Source organism: Mesoplodon mirus (genome assembly GCF_964341445.2).
Source record: "Mesoplodon mirus genome assembly, chromosome: 16".
NCBI classification, from domain to species: domain Eukaryota; kingdom Metazoa; phylum Chordata; class Mammalia; order Artiodactyla; family Ziphiidae; genus Mesoplodon; species Mesoplodon mirus.
The window spans coordinates 38,450,050-38,468,253 of record NC_138992.1 but is presented as its reverse complement, the minus strand read 5'-3'; the positions used below and the strand labels follow the sequence as shown (position 1 = coordinate 38,468,253).

The window sequence follows — 18,204 nt, the reverse complement described above, 5'->3', positions numbered from 1 at the left end:
TCCATTTTGAGTTTATTTTTGTGTATGGTGTTAGGGAGTGTTCTAATTTCATTCTTTCACATGGAGCTGTCCAGTTTTCCCAGCACCACTTATTGAAGAGGCTGTCTTTTCTCCATTGTATATCCTTGCCTCCTTGGTCACAGATTAGTTGACCATAGCTGTGTGGTCAACATTGTGTGGTCTCTGGGCGTTCTATCTTGTTCCATTGATCTATGTTTCTGTTTTTGTGCCAGTACCATATTGTCTTGATTAATGTATCTTTGTAGTATAGTCTGAAGTCAGGGAGCCTGATTCCTCCAGCTCCGTTTCTTTCCCCTCAAGACTGCTTTAGCTATTCGGGGTCTTTTGTGTCTCCATACAAATTTTAAGGTTTTTGGTTCTAGTTCTGTAAAAAATGCCATTGGTAATTTGATACGGATTGCATTGAATCTGTAGATTGCTTTGGGTAGTAAAGTCATTTTCACAATATTGATTCTTCCAATCCAAGACCATGGTATATCTCTCCATCTGTTGGTATCATCTTTAATTTCTTTCATCAGTGTCTTATAGTTCTCTGCATACAGGTCTTTTGACTCCCTAGGTAGGTTTATTCCTCGTTCTTTTATTCTTTTTGTTGCAATGGTAAATGGGAGTGTTTCCTTAATTTCCCTTTCAGATTTTTCATCATTAGTGTAAAGGAATGCAAGAGATATCTGTGCGTTAATTTTGTATCCTGCAACTTTACCACATTCATTGATTAGCTCTGGTGGTTTTCTGGTGACATCTGTAGGATTCTCTATGTATAGTATCATGTCATCTGCAAACAGTGACAGTTTTACTTCTTCTTTTCCAGTTTGTATTCCTTTTATTTCCTTTTCTTCTCTGATTGCTGTGGCTAGGACTTCCAAAACTATGTTGAATAATAGTGGTGAGGGTGCACATCCTTCTCTTGTTCCTGATCTTAGAGGAAATGCTTTCAGTTTTTCACCATTGAGAGTGATGTTTGCTGTGGGTTTGTCATAAATTGCCTTTATTATGTTGAAGTAGGTTCCCTCTATGCCCACTTTCTGGAGAGTTTTTATCACAAATGGGTGTTGAATTTTGTCAAAAGCTTTTTCTGCATCTACTGAGATGATCATATGGTTTTTATTCTTCAATTTGTTAATATGGTGTATCACACTGATTGATTTGCATATATTGAAGAATCCTTGCATCCCTGGGATAAATCCCACTTGATCATGGTGTATGATCCTTTTAATGTGTTGTTGGTTTCTGTTTGCTAGTATTTTGTTGAGGATTTTTGCATCTATATTCAGCAGTGATGTTGGTCTGTAATTTTCTTTTCTTGTAGTATCTTTGTCTGGTTTTGGTATCAGGGTGATGGGGGCCTCATAGAATGAGTTTGGGAGTATTCCTTCCTCCACAATTTTTTGGAAATTTGAGAAGGATGGGTGTTAGCTCTTCTCTAAATGTTTGATAGAATTCACCTGTGAAGCCATCTGGTCCTGGACTTTTGTTTGTTGGAAGATTTTTAATCACAGTTTCAATTTCATTACTTGTGATTGGTCTGTTTGTATTTTCTATTCCTTCCTGGTTCAGTCTTGGAAGGTTATACCTTTTTAAGAATCTGTCAGTTTCTTCCAGGTTTTCCATTTTATTGGCATAGAGTTGCTTGTAGTAGTCTCTTAGGATGCTTTGTATTTCTGTGGTGTCTCTTGCAACTTCTCCTTTTTCATTTCTAATTTTATTGATTTGAGTCCTCTCCCTCTCTTTCTTGATGAGTCTGGATAACAGTTTATAAATTTTGTTTATCTTCTCAAAGAACCAGCTTTTAGTTTTATTGATCTTTGCTATTTTTTTCTTTGTTTCTAATTCATTTATTTCTGCTCTGACCTTTATGATTTCTTTCCTTATGCTAACTTTGGTTTTGTTTGTTCTTCTTTCTCTGGTGCCTTTAGGTGTAAGGTTAGATTGTTTATTTGAGAGTTTTTTTGTTTCTTGAGGTAGGCTTGTATAGCTATAAACTTCCCTCTTATAAGTGCTTTAGAAGTGCCTCAGTTATTCTGCTGTTGATTCCTTCTAGTGTAGTTTTCATTTCAGTTATTGTATTGTTCATTTCTGTTTGTTTGCTCTTTAATTCTTCTAGGTCTTTGTTAAACATTTCTTGCATCTTCTCGATCTTTGCCTCCATTCTTTTTCTGAGGTCCTGGATCATCTTCACTATCATTATTCTGAATTCTTTTTCTGGAAGGTTGCCTATCTCCACTTCATTTAGCTTTTTTTCTGTGGTTTTATCTTGTTCCTTCATCTGGTAGATAGCCCTATGCCTTTTCATCTTGTCTATCTTTCTGTGAATGTGGTTTTTTTCCACAGGCTGCAGGATTTTTGTTCTTACTTCTGCTGTCTGCCCTCTGGTGGATGCGGCTATCTAAGAGGCTTGTGCAAATTTCCTGATGGGAGGTACTGGTGGTGGGTAGAGCTGTTGCTCTGGTGGGCAGAGCTCAGTAAAACTTTAATCCACTTGACTACTGATGGGTGGGGCTGGGTTCCCTCCCTGTTGTTTGTTTGGCCTGAGGCAACGCAACACTGGAGCCACCTGGGCTCTTTGGTGGGGCTAATGGCAGACTGTGGGAGGGCTCACGCCAAGGAGTACTTCCCGGAACTTCTGCTGCCAGTGTCCTTGTCCCCAAGGTGAGCCACAGCCGCTCCCCACCTCTGCAGAAGACCCTCCAACACTAGCAGGTAGGTCTGGTTCAGTCTCCTATGGGGTCACTGCTGCTTCTTCTGGGTTCCGATGCACCCACTACTTTGTGTGTGCCCTCCAAGAGTGGAGTCTCTGTTTCCCCCAGTCCTGTCAAAGTTCTGAAATCAAATCCCACTAGACTTCAAAGTCTGATTCTCTAGGAATTCTTCCTCCCCTTGCCGGACCCCCAGCTTGGGAAGCCTGAGGTGGGGCTCAGAACCTTCACTCCAGTGGGTGGACTTCTGTGGTATAAGTGCTCTCCAGTCTGTGAGTCACCTACCCAGCAGTTATGGGATTTGATTTTACTGTGATTGCACCCCTCCTACCGTCTCATTGTGGCTTCTCCTTTGTCTTTGGATGTGGGGTATCTCTTTTGGTGAGTTTCAGCGTCCTCCTGTTGATGATTGTCCTGCAGCTAGTTGTGATTCTGGTGTTCTCACAAGAGGGAGTGAAAGCACCTCCTTCTACTTCACCATCTTGGTTCAGGGCCTATACTTGGGTCCATTAATTTCTAATGGTTTTTTTTTTTTTTTTCCTAAAAAGATGTAATGAATGAGGGCAATAACTTTAAAAACAAACAGGAAAAATAAAAATTACAAACACAGCTATTGCAGTCATTCAACCAAATAGTTAAGTGGTGTGTTATTTTCCACTGTAAGCACAACTTGGTAGAGAGAAATTTATTCTCTCCCAGTCTGAGAGGACAGAAGTCTAAAACCAGTCTCACCAGGCTGAAATCAAGGTGTCAGCAGGATCACACTCCCTCTAGAGGAGAAACTATTCTTTGTCTTTTCCAGCTTCTGGTGGCTGATGGCATTCCTTGGCTTGTGACTTCATTACTTTTTGGTCACATTGCTTTCTCTTCTTCTGTGTCAGATCTCCTTCTGCCTCCTTCTTATCAGGATACATGTGATTGCATTTATAGTCCACCTGCATAATCCAGGATTATCTCCCTGCTTAATCATATCTGCAAAGTCTTCTCTCTTTTTTTTGCCATTTAAGGTGACATTCACAGGTTCCAGGGATTGGGACATAGATATCTTTGGAGATGGGGCATTATTTAGCTTTCCACAAGTGGTAAACCTAATATTAATTATATCTATGCACCAGTAACCTAACAAAATGAAAAACTAAAGAGAGGTGCCTATAAGAACACCCACCTCTGTCCCTGAGCCCCCCATACTCCATGGTCAATTGTGATTCTTTTATAGTAACGATGATAAAACATTTATCAAGAATCTGCCATGTGCCTGGTCCTGTTGTAAGTTCCCATGCATTGCCCCCAAAGGATCCTCACAACTACCCAATGAGGTAGGACCACCATATTTCCACATTTTACACATGTGGAAATGGAGGAGGCTAAATCCATGTTAGGAGAGAAGCAGAACCAGGGTTCAAAACTGGGGGCGTCCACCTCCCATGACCCTGTCTCTGGTTCACTGGGAGTGCACCTGACTCCCTGGAAAGGAATGTCTCATGGGCAGGAGCATGTGCTGCTGCTGCAGGTGCCCAGAGAAACCACCAGCTGCAAAACTGGCTTGTGGACTCCAGCTCCAGGAGATCCACGTTGCCCTAAAATATTGTACTGAGAGTGTCCCTTTAAATTTTAACGATAGCATAGCTATTCAGAAGATCATTTTAAGTTTACATGAGCATTCAGGTGAATCTTACCTTTCTGAAGGTGAATGTAGCAGATCTAACTAATCACTCCCTTTGATTCTGGATCCTAGGATCCCGGGAATAGCTATTGATGAGCACAGGCACTAACTGAGCCCATGGGGGTTAATGATGTTCACAGAACTGAGGGTTGCAGAAGCTGCGGATTCTTTTATATTTTATTTTTGTGGTGTAGGAGCAAGAGGGACCAGGAAAATGCCTGTTATTAAGAGAACCAGTGATATAAGCCAGACTTTCTGGTCAAATGGATTAAATGACCTATAAAATGATTTTTCTGAGCCAAACGGTCCACTCAGTGTCCTGGAACACACTATCTCCTAGCCTGTGCTCGCATTGCTCTTCTTGTCTCAATTCCCACCTCCTTTCTGGTCATCCATCATCACATATTGAACACTTAGTATAGGAAAGGCATTGTGCTAGGTGCTGCCCATATGAAGGCAATTAAACAGGAGTCCTCCCAATAGTGGAATCTAGAATTGGGTAATGAAAAAAAAGTAGTCAGTTTATTCCAACTCTCCTAAACTGGTTAGAGTTATTCACTCATTTACTCATTCATTCAACAAATATTTATTGGGCATCTTCTTTGTGCCAGGGATGAAGGAATTAAAAAATAAAAAGGTATCTAACCCAGCCTGAGAGAGAGGGTAGCTAATGCTTCTAGGAGTTACAGACTTTGTTTAAGCTGAAAGATGGATGGGAATTATCTAGATCCAGTTAGAAGAGGGTGTTTCAGGCAGTGGAGATCTGTAAAGTGGGGTGTGAGGGGACCAAGTAAGGAGTGGCAATGGATAGGGTGAGGAGTTAGGGCCAGAAATTGGAGCTGCTTGAAGACTATGTAAAGATTTCCAGACTTTATCCCAAGGCGGAAAAGGAGCTCTTGAAAATTTTTTGTTTACATTACAAAAAGCACACAGGCTCTGTACAATACATACGAACAGAAGTAAAAAGAGTACATTGTATATCTTCTACTACAACTTGACGGTGCAAGAGTTACTGCCTTTTAAGTATATAATGTATCTAAAAAGAAGGAAAACAATAAAATTTTTGAAAAAATTAATGCAGATTGTATCAATGTCAATCTCCTGATTGTGATACTGTACAAAAATTACCCAAGATATTACCATTGGAAGAAATCAAGTGAAGGGTATTGTTATTACTATTATTATTTCTCACAACAGTATGTGAATCTACAAAGATCTCAGAACAAACGTTTTTTTAAATGCACCACACACAAAAATAAAGGCAAAGACATCTTCACGGGAAGGAGAATACTGATATAGTAAAACAACACAATGGAACCCACTGATAGCTTCTGAAAACCAATGAAAACAATTCATCCTACGGAGCTTTAGAGGTGACTAAAGGTTCAGCTGTGGGTCTGTAATCCGCATTTTCATTGCAAAAAAATCCTGGGAGTGATCAGAGCACTGATACAGGAAGGAAAAACGGAATGGCTCAGATAGCAATGAAATGTTACTAAGAGGAGTAAGACTGTGTGGTTGGGGAAAGAGGTGGCTGCTGGACTATGATTCCTAAGTGGATTTAGATGTGCCCAACGCCCAGCTTACTAGCAAATAAATTTGTTATTTCATTGGCTATTGTAGGATACAGTGCTCACCAGTGGCTTCCTCTCCTGCAGGAACTTCCAGTGATGTTTCTAGCAATGTTCCTTGGACACATATTGACACGATATAAACCGTGTAACGAATAAATACAAGTACAGAGTAGGACATGCTCAGGCCCTAATATTCAATTCATAAGACAAAACATCCTATCACAAACAAGTCAGAGCTTACCAGCCTCTGGAAAGGTTTTTTTTTTCTTTTTTTTAAATTTAATTTAATTTTTTTTTATTAGTTTCTGCTTTATAACAAAGTGGAAAGGTTTTTAACAGTGGGAGTGATATAATCAAACTTGTCATTTAGAAGATCCCTCTGGCAGCGGTACAGACTACTTATTGGAGGGGGTGAAGATTCAAGGGAGAAACAGTAAGGACTTCCACTAAAGGGACAGGGGCAATGGAGAGGAGATAGATTCCAGAATTATTAAGGAAGCAAAAAATCTCTATCTCAACCATAAGAAATCCCCAGTAGAGCTTGGCCCTTGAATCTGCCGGGGTCAAATTTGGCTGTAAAACAGAAAACTCAAAATAACAATTGTTTAAACAAGATAGATGTTTATTTCTTTTATAAAAAGAAGTCCAGAGACATCAGTCCAGATGTGGTCTGGCGGCTCCAGTGTCACTGGGGAGTCAGGTTCCTCCTGTTCTTCTGATCTACCTTGCAAGTACATAGCTTCTGTCTTTAAAGTTACCTTTTGGTCCGAGATGGCTGCCAGAGCCCATCTAACTGGTCCACATCACTGGTAGTGGAAAGGAAGAAGGGAGAAAGCTGAGCCATCAACTTCTGCAAAGGCTTCTCCAGATCTCCACACATATTGATGTTTATATCTCACTGGCCAAAACCAATGGCTATACGTACTAATGAGGATGACAGGAAAATAATATATTCTAGCCCTGCTATCATTACCAGAATATCTGGAATGGATATTTGATGGATACTTAGCAGTCTCTGTCATAGCCATCAATCAAGTGAGACACAGAGAAGGTGAGAATATCCTAGTCCTCCAGGGGATGAGTCACGGAGTTTGGTGGACACTGTGATGTGCCACCCAGGTCTCCTTCCATGAAGGACTTTTGCCTCAGCTGCAGAGCGTTGTCAACAGAGAGCTTTCACCTGCCAGCCCCTTCTGAGAGCCTCTGCACCCAAGGAGCCTAGACAGCTTATGTTCAATGACCTTCAATACAGGAATATAAGATGGACATCTTCATCCAACTAAGGACAACTCAGAAGAACTATGCTAGCTCCAGCTCTTTCCTTGGAGTTGGCTAAGGCTACTGTCGGGTTATACTGTAGTTTGAATTTTCAAGCTGGAATCTAAACTCCACAAAAAAAAACAACAAAGTTCCCTTCTCTCGCCACAAATTTCTCTTTTTCCAGAAGTGACTCCTACTTCCTTGTCTCCCTTCCACAGCATGGATGCCATGTTCACTCTTTAATAAAGCTCCTGTGTGCCAACCTCCAACTCAGAGTCTACTTCTCAGGCCAGCCAGTGTGGCAAGGAGGGAGGGTGTATCTACCTGAGGTGTCAGAAGCTCTGGAAGGAGGCGAAATGTTCACATTTATTGAAAGTAGAGTGGGCTGAAAAGATGGAGACATGCCGCTGTATGCACATTTCCTTTTTTCTGTCTCCTGCTTGCTTCTCATGGCTGTCAGTGCGTATGTCTATAGCATCCGTTACATCGCTTCCAATGTGTAACTATCCATCTAGGTTTGGATACCAGATCCTCAAACTTGTTAAAACTGTGTGTAAAGAAAAGAAAATGGCTGTTGGGTGAGAGCTGGGTCTTCCTAGATGGAAAGTGCCTGAGTGTCCACACGGTAGGACTTCCACTATCTCCAGCTACACTTATTAGAGGCTTTTTAAAATTTTTATTTTTTGGTTTCTTTCTTGGCTCTTGGCTAGGTTCCAGATAGGTGAGATGGGACTCTAAATGCAATAAATAAGAGAGGGGGAAATTCCTCTAATTTTGTGGCATTTTTGGTTCTAACTCAGAAGCCAATTTTCCTTACTCTGTCCGGAGCTTATAGAATTTAGCCTAAAACAGCCTGTCATCATAGACACCCCTTCCTCTGGCATTCCATCTGCCCATTTGTGAAAGCTGGTCCACACAAATGTTCACTCAGGATGAAAACAGACCACCTGGGCACCCAGTTGTGTGTGAGGGGTGCTCATGACCATGGAGGAAAATGTCCCAGAGGGGCCAGAACTGCATCGTCACCCAGTTCTCAGGCAGGGAGTCCTACCCCCAAAACACTCCCTCCTCACCAGTGTGTACAGGGGACTGGCAAACATTACACTGCACCCAAAACTTCATAGTCAGAAATGTTTTTTCATTTCCATGACTCAGAGCAAACGTTATTCATATAGTGCCTCTGAATACACCCACTTCTGGAAAAAAAAGAGAAATTTGTGTCAAGAAATGGTAACTTTGCCATCATTTCTCCCCAGAGTTTAGATGCTGGGTTAGGAAGCATCAGCTGCTAGTGACACGAGCCTGCGTGCTATGTGGCTTTTGAGGTTTGCCTACTCACAGATCTCTCTGGCTCTTCCCACTTGTCTCTGTCAACAATTGACACTGCAGTCTTTATTTATCTGGATTTTTTTTTTTTTTTTTTTTTTTTGTGGTACGCGGGCCTCTCACTGTTGTGGCCTCTCCTGTGGCGGAGCACAGGCTCTGGATGTGCAGGCTCAGCAGCCATGGCTCACGGGCCCAGCTGCTCTGCGGCAAGTGGGATCTTCCCAGACCGGGGCACGAACCTGCATCCCCTGCATCGGCAGGCGGACTCCCAACCACTGCGCCACCAGGGAAGCCCTATCTGGATTTTTAAAAATTGAATTTGTGATAGCACCTTTTCTCACAAAAGCACTTTTCAGGCAAGCAGTCCATAGCAGTTTCCTCCCGGTTTATTTTAGGGAAAAGTATGAGAAGATCCTCTTCCTTTGAAAAACCCTAACTAAACTCATACAAGTCTGTAAATATATTTTCTCAGAGACTTTTATTCATCTTTGAATCTTCCAGGGTCTGACACCTGGAGTACAATAGACACTAAATGTTTGTTGAATGAATAAATGAATGAGTGAATGAAAGAAACAAATGACAATTACTGCATGAATAAATGAATGTGAGCTCAAGAAGCTTACTGGTAGGAGGATAAAATTCATCCCTGAAAGGTATAACACAGGAAAGACTGGATGCTGTGAGAAGGTGGGAGGGAATGATCACATCAGGTGAGATGAGTGATGTTCAATCAGGCTGTATCTGGTAGAGTCGCCAGGAGGGCTTTACAAATCCCAGAGCCCAACCTGATAATTCAGAATCTTTCAGGGTGGACCCAGGCATTGGTGTTTTTTTAAAGCTCCTCAGGAGATACCAATGTCCAGCCAGAGTTGAGAGCCACTGGGACATGAGGATCAGAAAGAGATTCATAAAGGAAGTGGTTTTTTAAAACAACCTTTAAGGATGGGTAGAGTTTTGACTTGTAGAAATGAGCAGGAACTAGGGAAGATGTCCTGACCACCCTTCCCTCCCAACCACAATTCCAGACTGTCTATCCTACCTAATCCAGACAGATGCTGGCAACTGGTAAGGGGGCGCCTGTGTAGTCAAATGACTTTTTTCCCCTCTGGGCCACCTAAGAGCCTGGCCACTAGTGTCTGAAGGACTCAGGTGAGGGTCTGAACACTGAGGATCTTGGGGGAGCTGGCCTGAGGGACTGCCCACCCCAGGGCATGTCTGTATCCACTGGTATATTCCAACTCAAGAGCTGAAAAGGGAAGTTAGTGATTTCATCCTTGAGGTTGGGATCTCATGAAAAGATGGGAAACCTAAAGTCTTCCTTCCTGTGGTGCCTTCACAGGGATCTGACAACCCACTGTTTGCTCCACTGGCAGCCCCTACAACAGAGACCACAGGGCCTTCCACTACTCTCGGAAGTGATGCTGCAGAAGGCTCTTAGCAACTATACCCAAACTCCAAGGATTAAACAAAGAAAAATAATACATCAGAGAAGGACAACAGCTAGAGAGAGAGAAATAATAAACAAAGCAATCAAAACATAAAAAATAAAGACTTGTAAAATTTTAGAGCTACTGGAGGAGATCGTCTACAAACTATACAAAACAATAACAGTAATAAGAGGTGCTGAGGAGATTTTTAAAACACCTTCAGAAGACAGCCTAGAATTTAAATAGGCAAATGTGATTTTCAAATTAAAACAAATTGAGTTAAGTAAAGAGTAGGATAGTCAGTGTTGAGACTCAATTCAGGGCCTAGAGGATCAAGTGGAAGAAACAATTCAAACCACAGAACTGATGGCTTCCATAGGGAAAACAGAAATTCCAGAAGGAGAAGGAGGAACAGCTGGAGAGAGGCAACAAACAGTGATGCAAGAAAATTTGGTATAGATGAGGAAAGATCAGTACCTGTCTTGCAAGTTTTCACCAAATTCTACACCCAGGTATATCTTGGTCAATTTCCAAATTCCAAAGGTAAAGCAATAAATCTTTCAGGTTTACAGGTAAAAAGAACAAGAAAGGAGAAGCACATTGGCACTCAACACTGCTGCATTGAAAACTAGGAGAGTAACATTTATGGACTTGTGAGAAAAAGGACTGCAACTTAGGATTCCTCTGCTGGCCAAGTTAGCCTTCATCTGTCAGCGAGAAAGAAAGATATTTGGGGCGTGTAAGAATTCAGGGAATATATTATTCCCACGCCCTGTCTGGGGAAAATACTAAAGAAAGGGCTCTAATTAAACAACAAATGAATCATAGCAGAGACCTCAAGATCAGGAAAAAAGAATAAGTAAAAGAAAAGAGTAGTGAGCTATGATGCTTGCTATTTATATAAATATGTGTAATATCTAAATCCATAATAGTAGATTGCCTGAGAACGTGTAATATAAATTCTAAATGAGGATTCTTAAAATAGGCAAGGAACATTCCAAGGAAATTCTAATAATAATAATAATAATCCAGAATGAAAAACTCTTTTGTATCTCAGCAAAACCCAGAAGTGGGAGACAGATGAGGCAACAAAGCAAAAGCATTTATTATATCTCCTCTGGAGAGAGAAAGGCGAAGGAAGGAGGAAGATAAAGTCTTCTAAAAGAGAGTTAGTAAACATGAAAGCAGAGTGAACTAAATAGAAAAGAAAATCATACGAGACACTACTGAACAAATCCAAAGGCTTGTTCTTAAAAAGTTCAATGAAATTGATAAACCCTTCCCTAGTCTGTTTAAAGAAAAGTGAGAACAAAAAAATAAACAAGAACGCTCCCCAGACGTGAGAGCCCAGAGCCACCTGCGTGCCAGCATCTGCCCTGGGACTCAGGGGCTCATGGATGGGCTGGGTCGGGATGCTCCACCCTTTCCCACACGTCCCATCCCCCCACGTCCCAGATTTGTCTCAGCCACGTAGCCAACATTGGATCAAAAGCTGCAGATGACATCAACGGTCCCAAGAGCATTGCTCTAATTAAGAATAATACAAAAATTTTGGATGATTAAAAAATAAATAAATAAATAAAAAATAAACAAGAACACCTGAAACACATAATGTTGTGTGTCAATTATACCTCAATTTAAAAAAATAGACACAATTGGGAGTGAAAAAGAGCCATCATCACAGATACAGAAGAGATTAAAATAATTATAAGAATTTATTATATGCTAATTCTATGACAATAAATTTGAAGATCTAGAGGAAATTACCAAAATTAATCCAAGTGAAAACCTGAATAACAATTTTAGTGGGAGAGAAAAGAAAGGTTGTTAAATATCAACCATTAACAAGGGTATCAGGACAGATGGTTTTAACAGCTCAGCTTTCTAATCTTCAAAGAATAGATAATATCAGTGTTAATTAATTTATTCTAGACCATGGAAAAAATTGAAAGCTTCTCAATTTATTTTACGAAGCAAGCATGATTTTAATGCTAGATAAAATATTAACAAATAGAATCTAGCCATGTGGCAAAAAAAAAAATACTGTAACTAAGCAGAGTTTATTCTAGGATTACAAAGCACAACATCAATAAATCTATCAACATAAACATTTTCATCAATAAATTAAAAGTGAAAAACCATACCCTATCAATAGTTCCTGAAAAGGCATTTGATAAAATTCAGCAGCCATCCATATTAAAGCTTTAAGGAAAATAAGAATGAAATGATAGTTGTTGTATATAATAAAGTCTCTTTATCAAAAACCAATAGCCAATATCATTCTCATTGGTCAAACACCAAAAGCACTTCAATTAAAATCAAATCCAGACCAAAATGCCCACTATTGCCATTGTAACTCAACATTTTCTTCAAGATTCAGAGATTAAAACAAATGTCATAAGGTAAGAAAATGAAGTGATTAGTACAAGCATGTGAAAGAAGAAATAAAGTATTGGAATATTTCTTTTTGCTCATGGTTTTATCTCTTCTTTTCAGATTTATGCCTGCTATTAACATTCTTGTTTAACATTGCCTTGGAGGTTTTTAGAAAATATAATAAGAACATAAAATTAAGTAACTGACATAAATATTTGATAATATTTTCTTCCATTGACCACATGAATGCATTCCTAGAAAACCCAGGAAACTCTAGTTTTAAGAAAACACTCAAATTAATGAAGAATTTGGTAAGGTGACAAATTTTACAGAAACGCATACAAAAATTATCATTTCTCTATACTATCGCATGTTCACCTAAAAATAGAAATGAGGAAAATACTCAATTAATTTTAGTGGCAAAATCTATAAAATATTGAGGGATAAATATAAAAGAAACATAAGACTATGGAAAAAAATCTTATGAAAAAAATCGAAACAAAATCTGAAGAAATTTTAACACCAAACAATTTGTTCAGAGGAGTTAATATCTTAACAAATTCCTTCTCCCCCCAAATATAAATGTAATACAATGCCACTTATAATCCCAGTAGTTTGTGGGTTTTTTTTTTTTTTTGGCTGGGGTTTTAATAGGAATTGCATTATATTTGTATATCACTTTGGAGAGAATTAGTTATCTTTACTATGTTGAGTCTCTCAATCCACAGACATGGTCCCCCTCTCATTTATTTAGGTCTTTGATTTCTCTCCACAGCACCAGTAGATTTTTTGATTGTAAGTAAATTGGTTTTGAAGTATAGTGTACATACAGAAAAGTGCCAAACCATAAGTGTGCCCATGTAACTAACATCCCCATAAAGACATATAACATAACCAGCACTCCTTAAGTTCCCCATCCCGTCCCCTCCCAGTGTCCCCCAACACCAAGGAGAAACCATCTACTATCTTGACTTCTAATACCACAGACTTACTTTGCCTCCAACAGGTTTTGTTTTTCAATTGGATAGAATGTGCTTAGAACTTACACAGACAATAAATGTTCAGAAGATAAGAAAAATAGGAAAAAGAATAACAATAAGAGACGTGTAACCTTATCAGTATCAGAGCACTCCAAAAAGCTATAGTAATTAAGTCATTGTGTATTAGTACAGGAAGAGACCAACAGTAAGAGGTACAGAATAGGGGATGAAAAAAATCAATCCCGGTACATGTGAGCATTTAATACAAAGCTGATAATTCAAGACAGCAGGGAAAGAATAGATTATTTAATAAATGATACTAGCTCAACTTACTAGAACAAGTTGAATCCCATCTTATGCTATATACAGAAACAAATTTTAGACATATATAAGACTTGTTACATTTGTATAAAATAAAACAATAAATAGCTTAGAAGAAAATCTAGGTAAATACATGGGTTGGGGAATCTTCTTATCAGAACAGGAAACCCAGAACCTCTGAAAGAAAGACATATGTGACTTAAATTGAAAATGCCACTAAGATAATACGTAAGTGATAGATTTGGAGGGAAAAAGTTTTACAGATGACAGATAAATGATAAATAACAATACTATAAAAAGAGCTCCTACAAATTGCCCAATCAAAAAATGGGCAAAGACTATGAATAGATAATTCACAGAAAAGCAAATCCAAATTCTCAACAAACTTGAAAAGATGCTCAAGCTCACCAGTAGCCCACAAACTGCAAATTAAGTTTACAATGAAATATCACTTTAAGACGATCTGAATGGAAAATATTAAAACAAGAGTGATAGCGACTGTTGCTAGTAGGGGTGTGGGTAAAGCATTCTCCATATTTTACTACTGAAAATATGATGTTTGGGCCTTTTTGAAAGCAATCTAGAAATATATAATAAATTTTAAAATACACATGCCCTTCAACCTTGGAATCTATTCGGTAGAAGCAAAAGCATCAGTACATAAAGATACAGGCTTAAGAATATTTATTGCTTCACAGTTTGTAGTGACAGAAACGTAAAACAGACAAATGTCTTTCAAGAGAAAGATAAATAATGGATAAATTATGAAAGAGTTTCATCATGAATTATTATGTAAGCCAACTCAAAACAATGAATTAGAACCATACCAGGTGACAGAGGGATTTCCACAAGGTATTTTTGAGTGAGAAATAGAATATGTACAAAATCCATAATCTAATTTTTCCAGAGAAAGCAATGAACTCCCCCAAACCCAACATATACAGAGATTTATCTATTTATCATCTATCCTCTATCTGATATATAATCTATATATCTATGTGAAAGTAATCTTGTATCATTATATGAAGATGGAAAGAGTTAAAAGGCTATTAGCACCTGGTCATCTGGGGTAAGGGACTGGGGGAGAGAGCGGGTGGGATGGATACTTGAGAAGACTAAGAAATGAGAAGTTGCAGGGAATGTATGGATGGGAGTGAGTAGCTCCACTTATCTGAAGGGTACTTCAAGGATTCTGGGTATACTCAAAGTTTGAACTCCAAAGCTGCTGGTGGGGGCCTTTCCTGCAGGATACTAAGGCCAGACCCTCCTTAGAGGATGTGGATACAGGACATATCACAGAGAATGCCTCCTGTCCCTCCCACCATCTGACCCGGTGAAATCATGTCATGACAAATACCAAGGCCACTGTGAGGAACCCATAGTCTGGGATGTGCAGGACCTAATGCTGTGTTTAGGGTGAAGTGTTCCTGCGGGTCTCCTGCCAGGGGGCAATGGGGTAACTGTGGGATCACTGTATGTGTATATGGAACCCAATAACCCCCAGGGACCTTATGGCCTAGTTTGGGTAGGTCAAAGTCCTACCAAAGTCCACAACTCAAGTTATTAAGAACAAACCCCAAGAGATTTTCACTTACTTCTCTTAAAGAACATTAAAGGGGGCTTCCCTGGTGGCGCAGTGGTTGAGAGTCCGCCTGCCGATGCAGGGGACACGGGTTCGTGCCCCGGTCCGGGAAGATCCCACATGCCGCGGAGCGGCTAGGCCCGTAAGCCATGGCTGCTGAGCCTGCGCGTCCGGAGCCTGTGCTCCGCAACGGGAGAGGCCACAACAGTGAGAGGCCCGCGTATCGCAAAAAAAAAAAAAAAAAAAAAGAACATTAAGGGATCCAATTCCTATTCCATATCGACCATCTTAAACTACCCTTTCTCAGGGTTTTACTTTGAGGTGATGAAAATGTTTCAGAAATAGATAGGTGGTGGTTCCACAACATGGTGAATGTAACTAAACGCCACTGAATTTTTCACTCTAAAAAGGATAATTTTATGTTATGTGCATTTCACCTCAATAAATTATTTAGAAAAAAAAAGACCTTTTCTCTCCCAGCCTAAAACTTATTTTGTATCTTATTCTCAACTCTACCAAAAACGTTCCTGAAAGCCCAGTCCACAAACCCCTCCACTTTAGTTCCTTTTCTCTTCCCTCCTGTTTCTTGTAGTCCTGGCTGCACCCATCCCTCTACCCCATGTCTCAAAATCCCTGGAGGCAGGCTGGCAAACATGGAATTCCACATGTGGGTGAGGAAAGAGGGGAGCTGAGGGGGGAAAGACACATTTTCCTTTACCAGGTGGTGGGAATGGGCGAGCCGAAGGCTGGTATTACTCATTAGTAAGCTTTGCCTCTTTCACATATGGGAGCATAAGGTAATTTGGGTACCAGCCGCCCTCAGCAGCCTGTCTTCCCCCACACTATGAGTCGCTGCCCCCGCCTGTCACGACAGCTTGTTCTCAGCCCCCCAAAGCCAAGGCCCTGTGACTGGGAGGCCCCATCTAAAGATTACTTTTGGATGGGGATAGGAAACCTCCCTCCTTTGGTGGGAGGGAGTCGGGGAGGGAGGGACAGATGGGAGAGCTCCACTGGGCAGCACGCAGTCTTGCAGAACAGGTGGTTTTGTTTATTTTTCTCCATTTCATTTACAAAATTGTACCCTTTCCTAAAACAGCCTCAGGACTCAAGCACAACAAGTACAGGCACAGTGAGATGGCATTTAATCAAAATACAGAAATTTAAGCAGTCAACATGTTGATGGAGCAGCAGAAATCGCCACAAAGTAAACAACCATGCAGCCATTTGACTGCTCAGCAACTGAGAGGACAGGACAGGAGACAGGCATGTCCCAGCTCAGCCGCTCACCCTGTTCACCCAGGGCAGGGCCGGGAGACAGGAACAGGCCAGTCCAGAGGGTCTGGGCCTCCAAGGCTCCAGAATGCCCAACTCCAGCCCCTACCTCAAATGAACTTGGGTTTCCCTGGGCTATTTTATGGGTTAACTATGGTTTTAGGGAATCAATCTGTTAATATTACTAATACCAAAAAAAAAAAAAAAAACCACACTTCTGAAAGTCATTATGGCACAGTAGAAAGAGCTTTCTACTCCATTAACTCCCACTCACCCCCCCCTTTTTTTTTTTGAGCCAAATTAACTTAGGTTCAAATCCTGGCTCTGTCACTTACCAGCTGTGTTGAACTTGCACAAATCACGTAAATTCTCCAGGCTTCTGTTTGTTCATCTCTGGGGCAAGGTCAGCGTGATATCACTGGTTTACTGGGAATCTCAGTTCACTGGGGTCATAAACATGAAACGGTTTATTTTTCCTGAAATTGCTCCCAAACTCTCAACCCCCCCCCCCATTTCTCACTGGGTAGCTGCTCCTTTAAGTGACAGATCAGCCCAATTCCATAGTGTTTCCGTCACCTTTTATCATTAAACGGTTATTTTCATTCCTTAAGATTCTGCCCTGTTCATTTTAAAATTTCAACCTTCGGTCCATTTTCAGCACTTTTCCTTCCCTCTTAAAACTGCAGAACGCCAATGAAATTAGAGTTCTAGATAAATAACGTTTTCATCTAAGTACCGCTCATTTTGTTTGCTAAATCTGGCAACCTTCCACCTTCTCCCAAGCACAGGCTTTAGGGAAGTGGTTCCCAATTCAGGCTGCTCATTAAAAATGTCAATGCCTGGGTTCCGTTCCAGACCAGTTAAATCGGAATATCTGGGCATACCAAGAATTTTTTTTTTTTAAGTTTCCCCGAGGGACTGGAACGCGCTCAGGGCTGACAGCAGCGCTTTGGAGGGGGGTGGTCCGGCTTCTTCCCGTTCTAGCAACGCCTCCCGCTTCCCAGCATGCACTGCGGCGGCGTGGGGGGCGGAGGATGGAGAGGCCGGTCTCGTTTTACGAGACTGTCGCTTGTAAGCTCGTAACCCTCTCAGCTGGTCACGACAGCGCCTCGAGGGGCCCTTTGTTCCCAGTGTATGGGCAGGCACCCAAATGCGGGCTCTCCTGTTACGTGCTCTGGAGAGCTCCGTGAGGGTCTTCCTACTGCCTGCTCCCTGGTGTGGAGACGAGGCTTCAGCTCGCCCCCAAATCAACCCTCTGCCGGAAGTAACCCCCGCCCCGTCCCGACAGCTTCCTGCTGCTGAGAGCCCCCTCCCGCCCCGAGGCGCCCTTCCAAGGGGAGGGTACTGGCAAGATAGCTTAAACCACACTGCCTCCTACAGGCCAAGGTGACCTACAGGGCTCGTCTCAGCAAGCCGTCACTTAGCACCTGTTGTTCTCAGGTGAGGGTCCAATTCCAGCACCTCCCTCTGCACCCACGACCATGTTACCCTCATAATAACTCATGTTTGTTGAGATTTTCTGGGTGCCTGGCACTGTGCTCAGCTATTTATCTCCTTTAATCCTCGAAAACAGGGTGGGGAGATAGGATTCATTTCCCCACTTTTCCGATAAGAAATTGTGGCTAAGACAGTTTAAGTAATTTGCCGAAGGTCATACAGCTAATAAGAATCAGAGTTCAAATTTGACTCCAAAGCCTTGCCTTTAC

General features: G+C 41.1%; 1 protein-coding gene across 3 annotated transcripts in view; it reads right to left on the bottom strand.

Moving 5' to 3' along the window:
- LOC309792204 (uncharacterized protein) overlaps positions 1 to 17,467 on the bottom strand; it is a 62,754-nt gene extending 45,287 nt beyond the window's left edge. The window contains exons 1-2 of one of the 3 annotated variants that reach the window (XR_014291619.1): positions 17,383 to 17,467; positions 16,834 to 16,941 (exon numbers count right to left, since the gene is read on the bottom strand). The gene's annotated coding sequence lies outside the window, so the exon portion shown is untranslated. Of the gene's footprint in view, positions 1 to 2,714; positions 6,761 to 16,833; positions 16,942 to 17,382 lie in introns of those variants that run through there. The other 2 variants (XR_014291620.1, XM_082601618.1) reach the window with 2 other exon arrangements.
- Between the last annotated feature and the right edge of the window lie 737 nt (positions 17,468 to 18,204).